Genomic DNA, 16,254 nt, shown 5'->3' with positions numbered 1-16,254 from the left:
GTTCAACAGATATATTTTGCACCAAAAATATGCCCAGCAGTGTGTTAGTTATTGAGGATACAGTGGTAATTGGATGTAGCTTGTTCCCTTAAAGAATTCACAGTGTAATGGGCTGGGCACCTTTTTGTGCTATCTTGTTGCTATTGGACTGTTCCTGAAGATGAATAGACTTATGACATGAGGCAAAATGCGTGCATAATGATTTGGGAGCACAGAGGAAGGAGTGTTGAACCTGCAGATATTTTCTAGAGAAACTGAGGATAGAATCATACTATAAAACAACACACTGATTTCAGTTAAGATTTAAACTCATAGGCTTAAAGTGGTGAATGATAAAGAAATTATTCAATTTATTTAAATGTGAAATTTAAAATATGAAATTGAAAATGAAAATAGGAAATTAAAAATTAAACAAATCAGTACACAAACCATCCCTGTTTACTGCATAAGAAGTAATGCACTGAAATTTTTGATAAGCTGTAAATTTATGAGATAATTTCAAATACTTAAAAGCAAAAACGCATACTTCTGATTGGAGAAGAAATATGTGGAAACTAAATAATAATACATGAAATCTTAGTCCATATATTTATTAAATATCTCAGGAGAGACATTCTATTTTTCCATCTCCATACAAAGGCATAGTGGTTGATATTGGTATGATGGCCTTAATCTTCATGTCCATTCCAGGACCCACACTGGTTTTACTTAATTCTTACTCAATAAAGCATGTATCTAAGATGTATATTTGTACTGGATATAAACAACTGATAGAATTTGGTAAGTTGAGCAAATATGCACTACCTAAACAAAAGTAAGCAATTTATTTTCTTTGTCCTAGTAAGACATACCTAGAAATACTATATTACCTTTAGTGGTAAAACGGTAAAATAGTTAGAAGTAAACTTACCCAGAGGAGTAGAAGACCTATGCAAACAAAAAGTGTAAAGCAAACATTGCATAAAGTAATAGATATATTAATTCTTAGATGGGGGAGGCATATAATGAAAATATCAAGTTTTCCAAAATTAACATGTATATTTAATGCAATTTCAATGAGAATCCCCCAAAATTAATTTCTTAAATGGATAAAATGATCTTATAGTTCATATAGAAGAATAAATAGCTGAGAACAGTCAATAAAAATGTGAAAAGAAGGATATGGAGATGTTTTTCATATTAAATAAAAGAACACACTATAAACCCTCTAGTCAAATCATTATAAAAATAGATGAATAGATTACTAAATAAGAGAATAATGAAGTTAAATATAGGGAGTTAATATTCAGACATTATATCTTCAATTTCTTCTAAAGAGAATAAAAATGGATCCCTATCTTACGCCACATACAAAATAAATTTCAGATTAAAGTGTAAAAAGTTAAAAAATATATAAATGATTCAAAAAACATAAAGGTTATGGAAACTTCGTTAACCAAGATGAATAACTGATTATGTATGAAGGAAAAAGAAAGCTTTTATCTAATCACTTAAAAGTTGAAAATCTATGTATGGAAAAAAAAAGATAAACATGTAATAGATTTGGGAATATATACAGTCATGGTGATCAATATTTACATAGTTAAGAAAATGTTCAAAACAAAGGTAAGCAGCCCAAGAAAAATGGGAAAATGTTATGAATATATGATTTGCAGAAGAGCAAATACAAATGGTCAACAAACATGAATAGATGCTCTAATCTAAATGTAGAGAAATGGAAATGAAAGTAAAAATGAGATATAACTTCATAATTATTAGAATAACAAAAATTGCAAGATATTAGTAATAGAAATTATTGGTAGGGATGTAGAAAAAGGTTATTCATATATTGCTGATGGAAATAGCCACTTTCAGAGGTTGTTTGAAAAAAAAAAATTAGAATTGTGGTGTTGGGAATTTATACCATAGAAATAAAAGCACCTATTTATAAGTAAATATTTACTAAGGCATTTTGTCCTGTTGAAAATCAGAAAATAAAGTGTGTGTGTATGCTATATATAATACATATATCTCCATAGTTTGGAATACTATGCAGCCATTAAAAGAAAATATTACTGTCATAACTTGGAGGGATTTCCATGAGATAGTATTGTGGAAGAAAAGAGAAGTTTAATAATATGGCTCATTTTTGATAAAACAATGACAAGAAAATTATACATATGTATCTGTACATATCTTTCTGTGCACATGTAGGTCTGTATAGGATTATATAAGAAAATAAGAGAAGAATATGCACCAGGTTGCTAACCTGGGTCCCCTGAGGAGCAAGGATGAGGTACTATTGTAGATGGAGGTTGGAGGAGATGGCTGAAGGATAAGGGGATGTGGGAAGCTGAGTAAAAAGGGAAACCATAAAAAGACTGCCCTTCCCAAAAGTGTGAGCCACATTTATGCTTTTATATGTGTGTTGCTGCTGCTGCTAAGTCACCTCAGTCGTGTCCGACTCTTTGCGACCCCATAGACGGCAGCCCACCATGCTCCCTCATCCCTGGGATTCTCCAGGCAAGAACACTGGAGTGGGTTGCCATGTCCTTCTCCAATGCATGAAAGTGAAAAGTGAAAGTGAAGTTTCTCAGTCGTGTCCGACTCCTTGCAACCCCATGGACTGCAGCCCACCAGGCTCCTCCATCCATGGGATTTTCCAGGCAAGAGTACTGGAGTGGGGTGCCATTGCCTTTTCCATTATATGTGTGTATGTGTGCATAATTAAAAACATTAACAAATAAAGAGGAAATTATCAAAATGTGAGTGAGAGAAATGGTACTCACAGGTAATTATAAATTTGCCTACATTTGCAAACAAAGTCATTTAGAAATGTTAATATTTTATTTATGTAGCAATTTACTTGTGATCTATCTCAAAATTCAAGCCACAGTTAAGTCACTAATCTGGATAGGGGTTTCCCATATTTTTCGTCTCATAGCACATGTTGGAAATGATAATATTTACTTGGAACATTGGAAGCCACGTGCTCTGCTGCCCAGGGCTCTCTAGAGTTTCTCTTCCAGAGAACCACAGAGTTCAGATGCCTGTATGGCTACTCAGAATGCTGTGATTTCTGTTTAAATGATTGCTTTCTATTTTATTTAACTAGGAATCCTGATGTTATACATGGATTATATTGGGCTTCCCTGGTGGCTCAGAGGTTAAAGCGTCTGACTCCAATGCAGGAGACCCGGGTTCGATCCCTGGGTTGGGAAGATCCCCTGGAGAAGGAAATGGCAGAATCCTGATGTTATACATGGATTATATTAGCTCATGCTAAATTTTTAAAACCTGGATTATAAATCTTTATATCCCATAGCCTAGATTTCTTCTCTGGGTTAACATATTCTCAAAACAAGCATTGTATAAATGCTGAAGAAAGAGATGTCTATGGTTCATTCATACTTAATTTTTCAAGAATTAACTTCAGAATTTTATCTTTCCAACTGAACTTATAATTTTACCAAGAACACTCTTATTATAATAAGGGAATCATGTTTGCCAAATGTCTCAGCCAAGATTGTTTTCTACTGTTAATTACAGAAAACCTGACTAAACTGGTTTAATATTGCTCACATAAAAAGAAATCTGGAGGAAGCAACCCAGAGCTGCATTTTGAGTTACATGTTTTCAGCAATGTCCTGGGATCTTTCTTTCTGTTCCACCATCTTCAGCACGTGGCTTTCATCTCTGTGGTCACAATTGGGATTCACTATGTTCAGAAATAAGTGGGAGAAAGCAGTGACTACATTTGAAAAGTAAAAACAGTCCCAGAACTTTGCAGCAGACTTTCCTTTATGTATTGTTCACAACCATGTAACATGTCATACTCAACTGCAAGGGAGATCTAAACTTTTAGCTGAATACATGGTAACAAAGGTTTCTTGACCAAACTTTGGGTGGCTCCTTTGAGTCCTCTTCTTGACTCGCCCTCAGCTTTGGCTCCCACTCTGTCTTTGGCCTGCCCAGCCCAGTGTTAACAATAAATCCTGCTAAGTCATTTTAGTGAGAATTCCCCCACCTTTGATCACGCTCTTCATCCCTCGTCTTTAATGTACAAATCCTTGACTTGTCTTAGCAAGAATCCTATTAGGTTATTTTAGCAAGAATCCTCTTGTCCTTGATGTTTCTTCTCTATAAATTTTTATCCACTGGCCCCCTCAACTCAGTTCCTTGCCTGTAGATCCCCAGATGCCTTTGTTCTTGTTGTTTTTAAAAATTTATTGATTTGGCTGCATGGTACAGGGTCTGCAATCTTTGTTGCAGCATTTGGGATCTAGCTCCCAGACCAGGGATCAAGCCCAGCCTCCACCTCCGCCCCACCCCCACCCCTCCCCCGCCTGCATTGGGAGCACAGAATCTTTGCCACTGGGCCACCCTTGTCTTTGCTGTATTTGGAGTTGAGTTCGATCTCTGTCTCCTATTGCAATATCCCTATTGTTGTAGTTCCGGATTTAAGCTCTTATCATCTGAGGGCTTCCCTGGTAGATCAGTTGGTAAAGAATCTGCCTGCAATGTGGGAGAACTGGGTTCAGTTCCTGGGTTGGGAAGATCCTCTGGAGAAGGGAAACAAGTGTCAGAATTTTTTCTTTAACAATGGCCAGTCTGAACAGAAAAAGGGTTCTGTTAGCTAAGAAGAGAAGAATGGATATGGAGAAGCAACTAAGTGCCTGTCACACTAAATGTCTCCTTATTCTAAACTCGAGTCATTTATATTTGAGGAGCAAACATGATATGAAGTTATAAATCCTTGTGAGTTTGGGACTTATATTTAACTTCCATTCTCTTGGTGATACACTAGGTGATACACTATTTACATTCAGTAAAATAAAGCCTATAAAACTTTCTACCTATGTATTTTGCAGTGAAGTTTAATTAGCTAATGGTGATAAAATGATGTGAAGAAAGTTACTGCAAGTACATAAAGCTTTGTTAGATAATGTGCGAGTAATTTCACAAAATCTGGATAACCATCAAGTAATTAAAGGCAAATGCACTGTCGATGCAGTTATGTGACTTCCATTAGCGCTCATCAGAGGCTGACACACCCATTGAGGGAAGAGCAGATCTTATGCGGTTCTGAAATGTTTTTTGAAAAATCCTTACTCCTCTTTTAAAATCACTTTCACCATCTGCTGGCAAAAGAATTGAGATGGCTGCCTGTGAACTTAGCAATTAAATGTGCTAATACAGTAGCTGGAGAAAATGACTGTCACACCTGTTTTTAAAAAACAACAACAAACAAAGCAACATTCCACTCCCACCCCTAAATCAAAAAACACCAGCTGGTCTTCTGTAAAACCAAACTTCAGATTCTTAAAAAAGCAAACCCAACTACATTTTCAGGTATTATTATGGATATTGAAAATGTAGTCATTTTATCCCTGTTAGTTTCTCAAAAAATTGGGATTTCAAGGCAGAGAGTCATCAAATCAATATTACCGTGTGTTTTCCTTCCTCTTTTTGGATTTCAAGAAGATGGAGAAAGGGACAAAAAACAACTGTGAAAGAGTTGTTTAATTTTACTTCGTCAGAGAAATCCTTAATCCACCTACAAAACACAAGCATTTGTTTCTGTTGAAGACATATTAGTTGTTGCAAATGAGCATGTATAAAGCTGATAAGGGAATACATAGCTAAAGTTTTTTTTTTTTTTTAACAAAAGAATCTAGTGAGACAAGATACAATAAAATGGAATATTTTAACCCTGACAGGGTTCCTGAAAATCTTTAGCAAGTGTAGGACAAAAGTATCTGGAGAAGGCAATGGCACCCCACTCCAGTACTCTTGCCTGGAAAATCCCATGGGTGGAGGAGCCTGGTAGGCTGCAGTCCATGGGGTCTCGAAGAGTTGGATACGACTGAGAGACTTCACTTTCACTTTTCACTTTCATGCATTGGAGAAGGAAATGGCAACCCACTCCAGTGTTCTTGCCTGGAGAATCCCAGGGACAGGGAGCCTTGGTGGGCTGCCATCTATGGGGTCGCACAGAGTTGGACACTACTGAAGCAACTTAGCAGCAGCAGCAGCAAGACAAAAGTATTAGGAAAAAAAAAAAAAAAAAAACTAGTCTTCATAAATTAGTAGGCCACTAGAATCTAACTTTCTGATAATTGTTATTTATGTCTTAATATCTGCCACTAAATCTCATGCTCTCATCTTAACAGAGAAATTGTGATTGAGACTAAATTAAAATGTTTATGTATATTATTGGGCTATTTAAATTTTAAAATCACTAAAATTATATCATTAAATTTGGCACATTAAGAGGACTTCCTGGCACCAGGAAAACAGATATAAATAAAATCACTATATATGCTTGTTGATTCATGGTTCAATCATATCCACCTCTCCAATGTCCAGTGTGAGAACCATGTAATGCTGTAAATTAAGCAGTCCCTTCCAGAAAAAGTCAATCCAGCTCTTGACTATGTATTAAAGTTAATTTAATACACATTTTGATTAAATTTAATCTTTCTAGAAACATCTATTGTATGAAGGTAAACATAGGGTAATATTATTATTTTTTGGTCTGAATAATGTAGTTAACATATGTGCCCAATCAATGTTAATATTTTATCTAGATTAAGCAATAAATATCATCTAGTAATTTCATAATCCAGTTATTGTATTACTCTAATAATATGGGTCTTTAAGACACTATTTTTTATTAAAATGAATATTTAGTAATATTTACTAATATTTAGTAAAACTAATAGTCTACTCTTAATACGAGACCCTCAAAATACCTTTTACTGGGATGATGGTGTGTGTGTGTGTGTGTATTCAGGGAGGGTTATATTACCCTGGTACTTGTGAGCTTCTAAGAGTTATACAATGAATGAAGACTTCAAGTTAATAAATCTTTTCTCTGGTTTAATGATTTCATGTAGGTCAACAAAGCCCTGAAATAGAGCTTGCTCTGAGAAAAAGTTCAAGTGGAAATATCTGTGTAGTAATGTAATAGCTAGAAAAATTTTTTTTCGTCTGTTCCAGTTTCTAACATTAAAAGTTACCAAGTATCATTTATGTACACGAGTTTCCCTTTTTGCAACAAACTGAAATTACATTTAACACTGTAGTAAGTAGCTCACCCAAAGAGAATTAATTATGATTTGGAGGAAGTTTTAGAAAGTATGTTGATTATCTTCTCCACCCACTTTGCTTACCACAATCACAGTGTCTTTTCAGCTCAATCTACCTCACCTATATAAATCCAAGCAATATACCAAAGGTATTTTTCCTTTGTGTATAAAGTTCCCCTACCAAAGGCTGCTGACAGATGAGCTGGGTCAGGAGAAGACACTGATGCCCTGAGACTGCTCTTCAGTGGTAAGGCTGGAGAAACGGGCAGCCATGGCCTCATTGGTGGCCTTTGAGATACCTCACAGATGCTGGGCCCTGAGAATGTGCAATGAAATGACACATGCAGGCTGCGTGACCTTGGACCTTGGCAGACGTGGATCTGGAACCCTAGGGTTCTGGCCCAGAAGCCGTTGTGACTGACTACCCGTGGCTTTTGCAGCTGTGGGAAGGCTGCAGATTTTGGGCCCACGCATGCGCAGTTCCCTCCCAATTCTGTCCTTAGGCACTTCCTCCCCTTGTCTCTTGTCTGGAAAATCCCATGGATGGAGGAGCCTGGTAGGCCACAGCCCATGGGGTCACAAAAGAGTCGGACACCATGGAGTGAATTCACTTTCACTTTCCCCTGGTAAGCACTCAGGCCACAGACCGTCCATACACCTGGACAGTCGACTGAGGGAGGAGCCTCATATCGGGGTGAAGACTGCTGGGGAGGCTTTGAGGGGGATTGGTGTTTGTATGAAAGGTGGAATGAGCCAGGCCCTTATAGATGAGTCTGGGAGGAAGAGTCTCTGGGAGGGGTCTCCCAGGTGTTTTTCATCCTGTGATCCCCTGTGGGCCCCTGTAATATCCTAAGATTGGTGAGACTGGGCTTCCTTTGGGAAGATTGCTTATGGCTGCAGTGCCTTCACCTGATTCACCTTTTCTGGGTTTTTGCTCCTGGGCACAACCCAACCCATCCACTCCTCTCCCTTCATCAGGACCCAAAAAGGAAAAGAGAAAAAAAATCTTACCCTAAGGTTAAAATAAGATATACGTAGGAAAAATATTGGTTGACTGTGATCTAATCTATATTATACATGAGATGCCTCTTGTTTTCTAAGCAATTAACTTGAATTTACATTTATATATTACTGACTCCAAGTGCTACTTTGGAGAGTATTCCATTCTCCCCTTCCACTCTTCCAGAAAAAAAGAAAAAGTAAATGTTCTCTCTGAAGTCTTGAGTGAACTTTTCAAAAACCTTTGTTAGTCCCCATCAGTAGCTCCTCAGTTGCCTTAAAATTCATCCTATAACTTCAGTGTCACCCCTAAACTCTCTTCTAAACCTTTGCACTCATGCATGCTAAGTTGCTTCAGTCGTGTCCAACTCTTTACAACGCTGTGGACTGTAGCCCACCAGGCTCCTCCGGCCATGAGATTCTTCAGGCAAAATACTGGAGTGGGTGGCCATGCCCTCCTCCAGGGCGTCTTCCCGACCCAGGGATCGAACCTGTGTCTGCTGCACCTCCTGCATTCCAGGCAGATTCTCTACCACTGAGCCACCAGGGAAAGTCTCTCTAAGCGAAGATCATGGCATCTGGTCCCATCACTTCATGGGAAATAGATGGGGAAACAGTGGAAACAGTGTCAGACTTTGTTTTTTTGGGCTCCAAAATCACTGCAAATGGTGACTGCAGCCATGAAATTGAAAGACGCTTACTCCTTGGAAGAAAAGTTATGACCAACCTAGAGAGTATATTCAAAAGCAGACACATTACTTTGCCAACTAAGGTCTGTCTAGTCAAGGCTATGGTTTTTCCTGTGGTCATGTATGGATGTGAGAGTTGGACTGTGAAGAAGGCTGAGCACCAAAGAATTAATGCTTTTGAACTGTGGTGTTGGAGAAGACTCTTGAGAGTCCCTTGGACTGTAAGGAGATCCAACCAGTCCATTCTGAAGGAGATCAACCCTGGGATTTCTTTGGAAGGAATGATGCTAAAGCTGAAGCTCCAGTACTTTGGCCACCTGATGCGAAAAGTTGACTTATTGGAAAAGACTCTGATGTGGAGAGAGATTGGGAGCAGGAGGAGAAGGGGACGAGCCAGGATGAGATGGCTGGATGGCATCACTGACTCGATGGACATGAGTCTGAGTGAACTCCGGGAGATGGTGATGGACAGGGAGGCCTGGTGTGCTGCAATTCATGGGGTCGCAAAGAGTTGGACACGACTGAGCAACTGAACTGAATGGTAGATCTTGGAGAAGGCAATGGCACCCCACTCCAGCACTCTTGCCTGGAAAATCCCATGGACAGAGGAGCCTGGTGGGCTGCAGTCCATGGGGTCGCTAAGAGTTGGACACGACTGAGTGACTTCACTTTCACTTTTCACTTTCATGCATTGGAGAAGGAAATGGCAGCCCACTCCAGTGTTCTTGCCTGGATAATCCCAGGGACGGGGGAGCCTGGTGGGCTGCCATCTATGGGGTCATACAGAGTCGGACACGACTGAAGCGACTTAGCAGCAATGGTAGATCTAAGAAAGTATGTTCTCTTTTAATATATATTTTTTAAAAATGTGCATACAGTGACTTGTCATCAGTGAAACACCTGTATCTGTGACTGATTGTGTCATACACTTTGTTCTGTCCTCCATGTCCCTGGGATTCTGAAACCACATAACTCAGACTGAGACTTGAACCCACTCTTTTAGCTGAAATAGCACACCTGTTTATGAAGCTCAGGTTTTTTATGTCTGGACTCAGAAAGAATTCAATGAGGGACAATGTAATAGGTAAGCAGTGGATTAATTTAGGGAGATACACTTTCTATAGAGAGAATGCAGTCCCTCTCAAAAGGCAAGAATGGCCCCAGGGCACAGGGTCATCTGGAAAACGGAGAACACCCCTGATATAAGAGGAGGTAGTTTTTAGTGGTTTGGATGACTTCATAGGCCAGTGGGAGGATTATCCTAATTAATTTGGGGAAGGAACAGGGATTTCCAGGAAGTCAAATCTTCTGCCATGTTGGACCTAGTAGGTTCTAACCAGTTCATGTCGCATTCTCAGCTGCTATGTCATTCTTTTAAAGCTTGTGTCCTGCCCCTTTCCCTGGTGTTTCAGTACTACATTTGTTCAACTATGCCCTTGTATTTTCCTGGGTGAAATACTTCCAGTTTAAGGAAGACATTGATGCAGGTGCCCCAGTAATATAGACGTCATGAAGCTGTTATATCCTGTGTGTTAACAATGTACTAGATGAAGTCACTGCTTATTAATCATACACATTTGTGAGTGTGTATATGTGTAGGCTAAAGTCCCACAGATATGTAGCAAATAAATTAGGATGTAAGCTAAAAGAACTGTGAATTTTTAGTAAGTGATTGGCAGTTATTAATCTCAAGGAAAAGCTGAATCATAGCTGCACTTAATTTGTGCTTATCTTACAATGTAATTTTGGTGAAATTATACCTCTTTTGAATTACTCTTACTCAACTATTTTCCTGACTTGAAAGGTGTTACTGACTTGTACCTATTTTTCAATGGAGTAGTATCTTGCATTTAACTTATTGTTACTAATTCCTGTAATTTAACTGAAATAACCACCTGAAAAATAGACTAGTTGAGTGGTGGTAATACAAAGATGCCAAGAATACACAGAAGAACTATACAAAAGAGATCTTCATGACCCAGATAAGCAAGATGGTGTGATCACTCGCCTAGAACCAGACATCCTCGAGTTTGAAGTCAAGTGGGCCTTAGGAAGCATCACTATGAGCAAAGATAGTGGAGGTGATGGAATTCAAGCTGAACTATTTCAAATCTTAAAAGATGATGCTATGAAAGTACTGCACTCAACATGTCAGCAAATTTGGAAAACTCAGCAGTGACCATGGGACTGGGAAAGGTCAGTTTTCATTCCAATCCCAAAGAAAGGCAGTGCCAAAGAATGTTCAAACTACTGCACAATTGCAGTCATCTCACATGCTAGCTAAGTAATGCTCAAAATTCTCCAAGCCAGGCTTCAACAGTACCTGAGCTGTGAACTTCCAGATGTTCAAGCTGGTTTTAGGAAAGGCAGAGGAACCAGAGATCAAATTGCCAACATCCACTGGATCATCTAAAAAGCAAGACAGTTCCAGAAAAACATCTATTTCTGCTTTATCATCTATTTCTGCTTTGTTAACTATGCCAAAGCTATTGACTATGCAGGTCACAAGAAACTGTGGAAAATTCTTCAAGAGATGGGAGTACCAGACCACCTGACCTGCCTCCTGAGAAACCTGTATGCAGGTCAACAAGCAATAGTTAGAACTGGACATGGAACAATGGACTGGTTCCAAATTGGGAAAAGAGTATGTCAAGGCTGTATATTGTCACCCTGCTTATTAAAATGTATGCAGAGTACATCGTGCAAAATGCCAGGCTGGATGAATCACAAGCTGGAATCAAGATGCTAGGAGAAATACCAATAACCTCATATAAGCAGATGACACCACCGTTATGACCGAAAGGGAAGAGGAACTGAAGAGCCTCATTGAAAGTGAAAGAGGAGAGTGAAATAGCTGGTTTAAAACTCAACATTCAGAAAACTAAGATCATGGCATCCAGTCCCATCATTTCATGTGAAATAGATGGGGAAACAATGGAAGCAGTGACAGACTTAATTTTTTGGGGCTCCAAAATTACTGCAGATGGTGACTGCAGCCATGAAATTAAAAGACACTTGTTCCTTGGAAGAAAAGCTGTGACAAACCTAGCCAGCACATTAAGAAGCAGAGACATTACTTTTCCGGCAAAGATCCATCTAGTCAAAGCTATGGTTTTTCCATTAGTCATGTATGGATGTGAGAGTTGGAGTATAGAAAAAGCTGAGCACCAAAGAATTGATGCTTTTGAACTGTGGTGTTGGAGAAGACTCTTGTGAGTGCTTCAGACAGCAAGGAGATCCAACCAGTCAATCCTAAAGGAAATCAGTCCTGAATATTCATTGGAAAGACTGATACTGAAGCTGAAACTCCAATACTGGTCACCTGATACAAAGAACTAACTCATTGGAAAAGACCCTGATGCTAGGAAAGATTGAAGGCAGGAGGAGAAGGGGATGACAGAGGCTAAGATTGATGGCATCACCAACTCTATGGATATGAGTTTGAGCAAGCTCCAGGAGTTAGTGATGAACAGGGAAGCGTGGCGTGCCTGCAGTCCATGGGTTTGCAAGGAATCAGACAGGACTGAAGGAGTGAACTGAACTCAATACAAAGTTACAGGTCTTTTTTAAGGGGAGTGTCATTTTTTTTTTTTTTTTGAAAAGTGCAAGCATGCAATACCTTTGCATAGTGCTTTCAGATTTGGGGAATGTTTTCTCAGGACACTGGAATAGCTAAGTCTTTATTTAATATTTCTCTAATTTCCAGAAGAGCCTTATTTCTTCATGGAGGAAATGATAAACATGAACAGGAGGTTGGATGAAGAGACACTATATAGTTTTGCTTTGGGTGAATGTTTGTGCTTTATTATTGACTCAGAATAAAATAACATACTTAAAAACTGGTCTTGGTTTTCTGGGCTATTTTGACAGATCATATTCTTTCTATTTTTACAAAATGTCAAGGAGGAGAAATTTTCTTTAAAAAGGTCATCTTGAGAGCAAAACCAAAAACACTTGTCTTTTTTATGGCCACATAAATGATCAAATATATTTGGAAACATTTAGTCAGGGAGTATGCCTGATTCTGAGACTTGTAAATGATTTTTCTCAAACTCTCATCTATGTCAAAACTTTTCCATAGCTTCAGATATACAGTTTTTTAAGGCAATGAAAAGAATCCTGCTGCTGCTGCTGCTAAGTCACTTCAGTCGTGTCCAACTCTGTGCGACCCCAGAGACAGCAGCCCACCAGGCTCCCCCATCCCTGGGATTCTCCAGGCAAGAACACTGGAGTGGGTTGCCGTTTCCTTCTCCAATGCATGAAAGTGAAAAGTGAAAGAGAAGTCGGTCAGTCATGTTCGGAGATTAACAAAAAACAAATTGGAAACCAGTAGTGAACGAAACTTAGGTCCACTCATTCATGAGCAGTAAAGCCAATCTACTGACACGTAATTGCGAAGAAAAGTGTAGCATCATTATAAAGTGCCAGAGTCCAGGACCCCTAGCAACCAGAAACCCCGAACTCCCCAACGAGTTTCAGTAAAGCCTTTTTAAAGGTCAGATGAAGGAGGGGAGTCTCGGCATTTGTGAATCAGCTAGTGCACAATTCTCTGACTGGTTGAAGGTGAGGTAACAGAGCCTTGTCACGGGGGATTAGTAGTATTAGTCCTCAGGCTCCCGTAGGCCTGGGGTTGTGTGGTCATAGTCATTAAGTAGTTAACACATGCTATTTGGTGGAGATTTTAGCATCTATTAAACAACTCGGGAAGTGCGCATCAGATATTATCATCTAGGTAATATAGATCATGACATCTGGTCCCGTCATTTCATGGTAAATAGATGGGGAAACAATGGAAACAGTGACAGACTTTATTTTCTTCAGCTCCAAAATCCTGTGGATGGTGACTGCAGCCATGAAATTAAAAGACGCTTGCTTCTTGGCAGAAAACCTATGACAAACCTAGATAGTGTATTAAAAAGCAGAGATAAATACTTTGCCGACAAAGGTCCATGTAGTCAAAGCTGTGGTTTTTCCAGTAGTCATGTATAGATGTGAAAGTTGGATCATAAAGAAGGCTGAGCTCTGAAGAATTAATGCTTTTGAACTGTGGTGTTGGAGAAGACTCTTGAGAGTCCCTTGGACTGCAAGGAGATTCAACCAGTCAATCGTAAAGGAAATCAATCCTGAATATTGATTGCAAGGACTGAAGCTGAAGCTCCAATACTTTGGCCACCTGATGCAGAGAGCCGACTCTTTAGAAAAGATCCTGTTGCTGGGAAAGATTGAAGGCATGGAGAAAAGGGGATGGCAGAGGATGAGATGGTTGGATTGCATCACCAACTCAATGAACATGAGTTTGAGCAAACTCTGGGAGATAGTGAAGGACAGGGAAGCCTGGCATGCTGCAGTCCAGAGGATATGGGGGAAGGGTCTGTCCCAGGAAGGCCCCTTCAGGTCCTGCTGAGTTAGAAAATCTTGGTGTGGATACATGAATATGTGGATTAAAAAAGCTGCCTGCCATATCAGTAAACAAAGGATGTTACAGACTCAATCCACTACAGCTGCCCCTCTCCCCATGGCGAGCCCTAAGGGAACTCAGGCTGGAAACTAAGAGGCTGTAGCCACCCCCAAGGGTGGACTCTCAGGGGACTCAGAATGGAAAGAACAGGATACTAGCCCCAGATAGCCAAAGTTTTTGAAAGTGAAAGTGTTAGTCGCTCAGTGCATGGAATTCTCTAGGCACAAATATTGGAGTGGGTTGCCATGCCCTTCTCCAGGGGATCTTCCCGAACCGGGGATTGAACCCTGGTCGCCTGCCTTGCAGACTGATTCTTTACTTTCTGAGCCACTAGGGAAGCCCAAGATAGCTAAGAAGAATATCAAAGGAATGATGTCAGTGAGCCCAGATTCTTTTATCTTCCCATACATAGAAAAGTGCTAAATTCATTAACATGAGATGTCTGGTTTTCTTTAATTAACAATAATCTGTTGATGTTCTGATTATCTAATCTGTTGCAAAAACACCTTCATATCCTGGGTCTTCCCTTACCTGGTCAGAGCAGTCCCTCTCGGCTGGTCTGAGAGGCTGCCTCCCAGGCTTGACCTAGAAAGTCCGCCAAATAAAACATAATTCTCAACTTTTATGTTGTGCAATTTTTTGTTTTTTAGTCATCCAGTGTATCATCCAATGTATTTATGTAGAAATATTCTGTAAATAATAAAATGTAAGCATTGTATTTCTGAAAGTCTGTTTCCAATGAGCTTATCTTTGTCAGTTCTTGGAGTTTTTGTGTTGATCCCAGGAAGATAAGGATTTAGCTACTGAAAATCTAGGAAAAAATATATTAATTTGAATTAATTAAAAAATCTTGACCATAACAACAAGAGATAAAAATCTAAAACCTCAGAAAGGGGCATGCAAAATAAATAGAGAGTGGAGAAAACTGATAAAAAACCTTTCATATTTAATATTTTATTTTTATAGTCTTTTATTTCCCTGCTGAACATCTCATAGCTTCTTCATTATTACCTAATAGATAAAAATAATTATCTAAAGAAAGCACTGAAATATAGATTGACATTGTAGACATTTTTACCTGAAGAGAGTCTGCGGTGGAAAATGACCAGCATAGGTATCTATCTTGGTTTCATCTGTTCCCTTCCTGTCAATCATCGCCTAGATAAATGGTCGCATTTGCAGATATTTGGGACTAGTCATGTGTGCCCAAGAAAAAATCAGAAAAAATGTGGCAGTAGAGATGAGAAATACATTCTTTGGCAATCCATTTTCCTCACCACTTAGCCACCATTATCACCAGGAAGAAGTCAAATTGCTCTCTGGGTTTAGCTGTCTTGGGTTATTACATTACTAAAAGTCCTTTGCATTTTTTCTCAAATGTGTATTAGTTAAGCTATATTTAACTTATTATTTCCTTCTTATGAGGTGAATATTACAGCTAATCTGAATGAAGAATTCATTCTGAATATTACAGAAATCTGAATGAAGCCTTAAATGTTGACTAACGACTTTCATTAATAGGTGCAAATAGTGGTTAGTTTGGTAGAGCTGTTATCATGAATTCCAAGAATGGAGACCTGGTTGGCGGGGGGAACGTTTATTTGGGGTTTTTTAGGGCTGTAGCCCAGGAGACACAGATACAAGATGTGCTTGAATTGTGTGCTGCTGGACCACAAGTGGGAGGAGATTATAAATTAAAACACCTGCAAGGTTATGTAAATTGTCAAGAATTAGGATTGGAGCAGACAAGAAGTAATAGTACCTGTTAAGAAAGAAGTGGTTGGGGGGAGGGGGGACACATAGTGTTGCAAGCCAGAAGCCCAGTGTGTCTCCCTTTGCCTGGCCAAGTAATAAAGCTATCCTTTTCAACTTCACCTAAAACTCTGTCTCTAAGATTCGATTTGGGACCATAGTGCAGAGAGACTGAGCTTTTGGTAGCAGTAGGAGCTTAGATTTCTGAAGTCCTACTAACATCACTGTGTGTGTTCTCAGTTGTTCAGTCGTGTCTGGACTCTCTTGTGACCCCATGGATGGTAGC

This window comes from Oryx dammah, unplaced genomic scaffold (assembly GCF_014754425.2).
Source record: "Oryx dammah isolate SB20612 unplaced genomic scaffold, SCBI_Odam_1.1 HiC_scaffold_29, whole genome shotgun sequence".
Lineage (NCBI taxonomy): Eukaryota > Metazoa > Chordata > Mammalia > Artiodactyla > Bovidae > Oryx > Oryx dammah.
The sequence above is the reverse complement of the archived record's forward strand: the minus strand, read 5'-3'. Positions refer to the sequence as shown.